Consider the following 6000-nt stretch of genomic DNA (forward strand, 5'->3'; position numbering starts at 1 on the left):
GAGACAGAGTTTCGCCATGTTACCCAGGCTGGTCTTGATCTCCTGGGCTCAAGCAATCTGCCCGCCTTGGTGTCCCAAAGTGCTGGGATTACAGGCATGAGCCACTGCACCTGGCCACAGGTGATAATTCAATGGTAGATTTCTGCATACAGCAGAACCCTAATGGAGTACACTGTCACTTTACTAAAGTAAAGAGCTAAACTCTGCCAGAGAAACAGCTTTGAAACTTGCCTGTCCTAATCTTAGGGTTGAATGTAGGAGAAGAAAAATATCTTACCTGAGAACTTGTCATTACAAAGGGGTCCTTACTCAGGTTTGTGACCTGAATTCATGCTATCTAGTAATAATAATAATAATCATCATCATCATCTAAAGATGTTATAAATTAGAAGTAGGGTGCTTAAAGATTAGCAGGGGTGGAGTCAGTAATTCCTCTCTAATGGAATTTAACTATATTCCAGGGTTCAAAGGTCACCTACAGTAAAGTTCTAAGGAAATGAATAGCTCACATCAAAAAAAAAAAAAAAAAAAATCACACACACAGCCAAAGAAGCACAGCATCTTGAGTGGAAGTAAATAGAAACAATAGACAGTAAAAACAGAGGCCAGGCTCGGTGGCTCCCTCCCGCTTTGGGAGGTCAAGGTGGGAGGATCACTTTAGGCCAGCAGTTCAAGACCAGCCTGGGCAACATAGTGAGGCCCTATCTTTACAAAAAAGTTAAAAAATTAGCTGAGCGTGATAGCACGCGCTATAATCCTAGCTACTTTGGAGGCTGAGGCAGGAGGATTACTTGAGCTCAGGAATTCAAGGATTGGAATTGAGGAATTCATTGAGCAGTGATCACACCACTGCACTCCAGCCTGGGCAGCAGAGTCTCTAAAAGATGAATAAACAAACAAATCCAGAGGCTTCAGATACCAGAATATAGATACAAATGTGTAAAATCAGAGGTGTGCTTAAGCCAGCTGGTGTAGATCAGGAGAGCTGTTTGTGGGTATCTCTTCCCAACTCCATGTTCAGCAATATCACATTGGTAGCCTGAAATTGTCCATGGTGGGAATATTTACACCATGGAGGTGGGCAAACACTAAATTAGGGCTTCTTTTTTTTTTTTTTTTAAAGAGACAGTGATACAGTTGTTTAATATTTACTAGAAGACTGCTGAATATATTTTATTTATTTACTTCTTTATTTTCAAAAACCAACTCAAACCAGATGGTGAATTTATTTAAAGATTAACGGAGAAGCTTAAAAAAAATCAGGGAACAGGGACTATAAAGAACAACTGGGCAGTAAACATTGATTCACGCCTGTAATTCTAGCACTCTGGGAGGCCACCCAAGAGTTTGAGACCAGCCTGGGCAACATAGGGAGACCCCACGTTTACAGAAAAATTTTAAAAATTAGCCAGACATGGTGGTGCATGCCTGTAGTCCCAGCTACTTGGGAGGCTGAGGTGGGAGAATTGCTTGAGCCCAGGAAGTTGAGGCTGTAGTGAGCTATGATTTCACCACTGCACTCCAGCCTGGGCAACAGCACAAGACTCTGTCAAAAAAAAAACAAAACCAAAAAACAAAAAACAGAGCAAATTTTACAAAGAACAAAATAAAACTTCTAGAAATGAAAAATATAACTAAAAATGAAAATTTAGTAGACAAATTAAATGGTAAATTAGTAGATTTTCTGATTCACGAATTCTGAAGAAGAAAGAGATGAGAGATATGTTAAAAGACATAGATGACAGGTCTAACATAAAACAAATTAGAGTTTCAGAAGTAAATAATAGAGAAAATGGGAAAGGTAATAGTTAAAAATAGGTGTATATCTTTGTATATATGCATATCTATTCAAGAGAAGATTTATCTTGAATGTGCTCTTGATAAGACTTCAAAGGTAAGAATAAAATGCACTCTGACCTGGAAACTTTGATCTTAGCTTACTAACTGCAATTTGCCTGCATTGAGTATTTAGTCTATGTCTTTTAAAACTTCAGAGCAAGCCAGGCGTGGTGGCTCACGCCTGTAATCCCAGGACTTTGAAAGGCGGATCACTGAGATGTTAGGATTACATATGTGACACACCACACCTGGCCCAGATTTACCTTTAACTAATAAGACTGTACGCTGCATAAGACCAGCAATTTTCTTTTTTTTTTTTTTTTTTTTTGTTCATGATTGTTTTCTCTGTTTCTGTTAGTGCCCCACTGAGGTTGATTCATTTATTCAATAAATGAATGAGTTTGTTAGATGGCTACTACATGCCAGGCCCAGTCTAACACATGATGAACATCATTTCCCAGATGAGGAAACTAAGACATAGCTCTATAAGAGGGCATATTCAAGCTTATATGTAATAAAGCAGGGATTCAAATCCACTTATACTAACCACATGGCCAGGTGCGGTGGCTGACACCTGTAATCGCAGCACTTTGGGAGGTTGAGGTGAGTGGATCACATGAGGCTAGGAGTTTGAGACCAGCCTGGCCAACATGGTGAAACCCTGTCTCTACTAAAAATACAAAAATTAGCCAAGTGTGATGGTGCATGCCTATAATCCCAGCTACTCAGGAGGCTGAGGCAGGAGAATCACTTGAACCTGGAGGCAGAGGTTGCAGTGAGCTGAGATTGTGCCACTGCACTCCAGCCTGGGTGACAGATTAAGACTCTGTCTCAGAAAAAAAAAGAATAATGATAGAGGTGGCAGGAACGGTAGTGGTGATGATGGTGGTGGTGATGACAGAGGTGGTGATGATGGTGGTGGTGATGATGGTGGTGGTGATGACGAAGGTGGTGATGATGGCGAAGGTGGTGATGATGGTGTTGATGATGCTGGTGGTGGTGATGGTGGTGATGATGATGGTGGTGCTGATGATGGTGATGGTGATGATGAAGGTGGTGATGATGGTTGTGGTGATGATGGTAGGGATGATGATGGTGGTGGTGATGATGGTGGTGGTGATGACAGAGGTGGTGGTGATGATGGTGGTGATGATGGAGGTGGTGATGATGGAGGTGGTGATGATAGTGGTGGTGATGATGGTGGTGGTGATGGTGGTGGTGATGGTGGTGGTGATGACCATCGTGGTGATGATGGTGGTGGTGATGATGATGGTGCTGGTGACAGAGGTGGTGATGACAGTGGTGGTGATGATGGTGATGACAGAGGTGGTGATGATGGTGGTGGTGATGGCGGAGTGGTAGAGGTGATGGAAGTAATGGTGACTATGCAAGTAGTGGTGGCAATGTGGGAGTGGCAGAGGGGAAAATGGTGCTGGAAATAAAGGGGTGGAGGAGGAGATGGTGAAGCCAACTCCAGTACCCAACCAGGCCCAGGTCTCCTGACTCCTACCTCTGGCCCACATGAGCCACAGTGGGTCATGCTGTCATCCTGTAGACGACACGCCAGTCTCCACCCACTCTCCCCACTGCTTTCAGTCATAAGCCAGGAGTGAACTCCACATGCCTTGCTGGGAAACCCAAGAAGCAAAGGTAGCAGTCCACATCCCTGAGCAGCGGCCAAGGTGACTCAGGCTGAGATGCAACAGCCTGGTCTGTGGGCAGGCACGCAGCAGCCACAGGGGCCAGCCTGGACACGCCCGTGGATCCAGGGAGCTGATCTCCTCTGCCTCTCAGGGGGAAGTAGCCACCCCAGCAGATGCTGTGTTCCCAGCCCTCTTCTCCTTTTTAAAATCTGCAGCCCAGCGTTTCTCCCAGGAACACAGGTTCTGGCCCAGGTTCTGTAACTTACACCTTAGCCGCATCCATAGAGTAAGATGATTGATGCTTACCTTGAATTATTTTTGGTGATGATGAGACCATATACAGAAAGCATCTAACTCCCCAATATTCTCACTCAAGAAATGATATCTGAATTTTAAAAATTATATCATCATTGATTTCTAGCTAGAGGAGCAGGAGGTAGAGAAGCCAATTACCCCTCACCCAACAGGTAGGTGACCTCAAGGACCACCTGAGCCCCAAGCCTTGAACTGGGGAAATAGAGCCTGAGCATTTTACATGTGACCAGCTTCACTGCCCTTCTCAAAAGATCCCTCAGCACCTTCTCTTTCCCCTGCTTTCAGCCTCAGGCCCCAAGCTTCTCATCCCCAGGGCCCCTAGTGTCTTCAGAGTCAAGACCCAGGTCTTGATTGGTAACTAAACTGGTGTTTCCCAAAGTGTGGTTTCTGTGCCACCCTGCTGGCAGGCAGATAACTGAGGGAAAAGGGGTTCACCCATAGGTGTTAAATAACAACCAATCACTTAGTAAGAAAGTCCCCTCTCAATTCATCATCATCTTCATCATTATATTCGGTTACACCACATGAAACAGCAATTTTTATGAATCTAAAACAAACAAATATCAGCAGTTTTATATGACTCAATCGAATAGGATACTTTAGACATATAAAAAGTTATAAAGAATAACGGCCGGATGCAGTGGCTCACACCTGTAATCCCAGTACTTTGGAAGGCTGAGGCAGGCGGATCAGGAGTTTGAGACCAGCATAGCCAAAATGGTGAAACCCTGTCTCTGCTAAAAATACAAAATTAGCTGGGCATGGTGGCACGTGCCTGTAATCCCAGCTACTCCAGAGGCTGAGGCAGGATAATCACTTGAACCCAGGAGGTGGAGGTTGCAGCGAGCCAAGATCGTGCCACTGCACTCCAGCCTGGGCAAAAAGAGCGAAACTCTGTCCCAAAAACAACAACAAAGTTATAAGGAATAATGGCTAGGCTTAGTGCGGTGGCTCTCACCTGTAATCCCAGTGCTTTGGTAGGCCGAGGCAGGAGAATCGCTTGAAGCCAGGAATTCGAGATCAGCCTGGGCAACATTGTGAGACCCTATTTCTACACAAAATTTAAAAATTAGCCAAGCATGGTGGCACACTCCCAGCTACATGGGAAGAGGCTGAGGTGGGAGGATCACTTGAGCTCAGAAGGTTGAGGCTACAATGAACCATGATTGCACCACTGCATTCCAGCCTGGACAACAGAATGAGATCCTGAATCAGAAAGAAAAAAAAAAAAAGATGAACAGTATTTTCTTTAAAATGACCAGTTTTTTGTGGAAGAGCAGTCACAGAGAGCCCTGAAGGCAAATAACTTATGATGATTCTGGAAGGAATTACAGGTTGGTAATCATAGATGACCAATGCTACCACTGGTGTGGAGATTATACTAGCAGCTGAGCTCATGAGAAGATTCTAGAATACCTATATCTGAATGCTGTACCTTTAGCAACCTGTGTTAAGGGTCTCTTCTTAGAAATGTAGCAGTCCCAGGTCATAGCTTATGGATTCACTTTTACATGTAACACTATACTATGATGAAACCGAAGGGGAGAAGATGATAAAAGATTCAACTATTAAACCTCTAAAACTCACTCAGTGTCCCAATGTGTAATTTATTTAAATAACTTTATTTTTAACAAACATCAACTTCCTACACTTTGATTAGGTTTATTAAGTTTAATTGGTTAAAGCTGTACGTACTCCAGAATGTTTATAAAAGACATTTCTATCTATTCTTATGGTGATTTTTATTTCTTTTTCTTTTTTTTTTCTAGCACAGATAAAGCTGCTTCGTGTGTCATAATGCCCACGTGTAAGAACTTTTCTGGCATAAATACTGAAGAGTGGAAATCCTGAGTATTATCTAATGATTTTATAGGCATTACCAAATTACTACCCTAAGCAATTACACCATTCTACATGCTCTCCAGCAAAGTAGAATTCCCGTTTTTCTACACCCTTAACATTTTTACTTACCTGTTGATGCAAGAGAGCTTTAGCTTGGTGCCACTCTATCTTTAATACCTTTCTAACACTTGCTAACTACCTTTTGTCGCAAAGGGAGATAGGTACCCCGGATCAGAAACTCGAACAAACTGAAATCTAAACTTTCATATTATCATTTTACATTCTGCCTGGGTTGTTTTTTTGTTGTTGTTGTTATAGTTGCCTACTATTCTTGCACAAGGGATGCTGTCTTTCCAATTGT

The sequence above is a fragment of the Macaca mulatta genome, chromosome 20, assembly GCF_049350105.2.
Source record: "Macaca mulatta isolate MMU2019108-1 chromosome 20, T2T-MMU8v2.0, whole genome shotgun sequence".
In the NCBI taxonomy this organism is placed as follows: Eukaryota; Metazoa; Chordata; class Mammalia; order Primates; family Cercopithecidae; genus Macaca; species Macaca mulatta.